Source organism: Geospiza fortis, unplaced genomic scaffold (assembly GCF_000277835.1).
Source record: "Geospiza fortis unplaced genomic scaffold, GeoFor_1.0 scaffold662, whole genome shotgun sequence".
NCBI classification, from domain to species: Eukaryota; Metazoa; Chordata; class Aves; order Passeriformes; family Thraupidae; genus Geospiza; species Geospiza fortis.
Window position 1 is genome coordinate 332396 of NW_005054450.1, and position 2940 is coordinate 335335.

The window sequence follows — 2940 nt, forward strand, 5'->3', positions numbered from 1 at the left end:
AAAAGTGAATTATAAATATAGTATTATAAATATAGAATTTAAAACCAGAATTATAAAACCAGAATTATAAAAATAGGATTATTATTAAAAATAGAATTATTAAAATATATTTTTATGAAAATGTATTTTTATAAAAATAAATGATAATGGGAAAATTCCTGCGTGGGATGCGTCCCTCCCCGCACAGCCCAGATCTGAGCTGATGGGCAGGGAGGGGGACAACGTTTTGCTGCTCAGGTCTCCGCGGGATTTCCTCTCCTCTTTGGTCCTGCAGTACAAGCCCAGCTCCCAGCAGGGTGAAAGGAGTGGAGAAACCCCAAATCCCACCAGGGAAGGCAGAAATCCCCCTGAAATTTGCTGAGGTTTAACTCAAAAAAACCCCACTCGCACTCCCCCTCCTCCTCCTCATCCTCCCTCAGAGCGAGGAAGGAGCAGGAGCAGCATTTCCATGGATATTCGGGAATGAGAGGGGCCTGAAAGGCTCCAGCTCCCCCAGGAGGGGCAGCTCTGGTTTGTGCTGGCTGGGAGCAGGGACAGCCCCTGAGGGAACGCCTGGAGCTGTGCCAGGAGGGGCTCGGGATGGAGAGAGGTTTGGGATGGAGAGGTTTGGGGTTGGGATGGAGAGAGGTTCAGGTTTGGGATGGAGAGAGGTTTGGGATGGAGAGGTTTGGGGTTGGGATGGAGAGAGGTTCAGGTTTGGGATGGAGAGGTTCAGGTTTGGGATGGAGAGGTTTGGGATGGAGAGTTTTAGGTTTAGGATGAAAAGGTTCACGATGAAGAGGTTCAGGATGAAGACCAGGACATTTCCTTCCCCCAGAGGCTGCCAGAACATTGGAATTTCCCCCGTTGCTCCCAGGGATGCCCAGGTGGGATTTTAGCAGGGATAAGAGTCACATTCTCCTCTTGCAGGTCCCCCCCGACCCCAAAACCATTCCAGGACCCCCTGCAGGAGCCTGGAGGAGGGACTCCACAGGAACCACGGCACCCCCAGCCCCACGGGGCAGCCCTGGGGAAGGTGTGCAGGGCACAGCCCGGCCCTGGGGAAGGTGTGCAGGGCACAGCCCGGCTCTCAGCTCTGGGGAAGGTGTGCAGGGCACAGCCCGGCTCTCAGCCAGCCCTGCTGCCTCCCCAGCCGCTCCTCCTGCCTCTCTCCCCGCAGTTCAAGCCCAGACACCTTCCCCAGCCGCACCTCCCGCAGCCCCGGGGCAGGTGAGCAGCAAACCAGGGCATAAACCCAGCCAGACAAAGCAGGAAAAATAGGGAAAAAAAAAAAAAACAACCCACCCCTCCTCCAGCAGCAGAAAACACAGCCCGGGGCTGGCTCCGGCGTGCGGGGCATTTTCATTTTCACAGCTCGGGGTTTGGGTTTTTTTGGGTGGGGAAAAGCTGAATTCTCCCCCAGCTCTGCAGCAGATGGGGATTGGAGTTAATTGGCGTGGCTGGGGCGCTCCGAGCCAGGCCACAGAAACATCAGAGTCCGGCGGCCTCCTCCCCACCCTAATGAATGGATGTGCGAGCTCCGGGCCCGGCAATTACCTGCGGGGCATCTCAGCGCCGCGCAATTAAGACTTTGTCACCGCTGACTCACGGGCGGCAGCGAGAAAAGGAAGGGAGACAGAGGAAAATGGGGCTGGGACCTGTTCGGAGGAGGACACTGCCCTGGAGAGCTCTGTTTTGCCAGGGAGAGCAGAAAACGCTGAATTTTACGGGGGTTTTGAAGCTCCGCGGAGGCGCAACTATATCCAGGCACGGGGTTGTTTTAAAGGCGGGGAAAAATGTAAAAACCCCAAAAATAAAAGGGTTTTCCAACATGCCAGGGGGGTGCATGCCATAATAGGGAAGGGGACCACCTGTACAGGAACATTCCGGGCAGGAAAAGGCCGCGGGAAATGCCAGGTTTGGTTGTGTAAAGCCGGGTGAGAAGTTGGAGCAAAGTCCCCCCTGGAGGAGCTGTCACTCGGGATGGGAGCACTGAAAGGGGGCACCAGGAAATTTTGGGAGATAAAAGTCAGAATCAGCTCTGCTTCCAGGAAGTTTTTGGAATTTTGGGAGATAAAAGCCAGAATCAGCTCTGCTCCTACGAAATTTTGGGAGATAAGAGCCAGAATGAGCTCTGCTTCCAAGAATTTTTGGGAATTTTGGGAGATAAAAGCCAGAATCAGCTCTGCTTCCAACCCTTCCCCTTTTTTTGCCTCTCCCTGTGCCTTTTCCCTGCCCCTTCCCCAGGACCCAGCAATTCCCACAAAACCCCCCCAAAATCTGTGCTCCATTGTCCCGAACAGGATCCACATCCTCTTCCACACTTCCTAGGGCACTCACAGAACCTGGATTTGCCCTATAAATAGCAGCCGCCTTGCTAACCACGGGGACAGCCCAGCAAAAGGCGCTTCAGGGGCAGGAAGGGACAATGCCAGCAGCAGCTTTGGGCACAAGTCAGAACCTGCACTCAGGAGCGCCGGAAAAAGGGCACAGCAGCCGCATTTTGGGAATCCTGTCAGCCTGTTCCTGCTCCCCTCAGCTCCCCCGGCAGCCCGGGCACGGCTGGCAGCTATCTCGGGGTGTTTATCTAACGTTAATTCACATTTCTCCTCCCGGGGCTTATCTGCCTCTCTCGAAGCGCTCAGCTGGGAGGCTTTGGGAAGAACAATGCCCCAAGCACGGAATTCACAGATCCCCACGTGCCCGGACCACCCAGCGCCAGCAAAACTCGGGATTTTTGGGTGCGGGAACTCCCTTTCCTCTGCAGATAAGGAAGAGGCTGACAGGAGATAACGGTGGGGGGGTCCGAGGGCAGGACAGGAGGAATTGGGGCAGGAATTTCCTCAGCCCAGGATCCTGGATTTCTCCCAGTTCCCCCGAGGGCAGTGCAAGGACAGCAGGAGCCAGGGGTCAGGTTTAATCCCGAGCTTGCTGCTGGAATTTCGGTTAAAAACAAAAAAA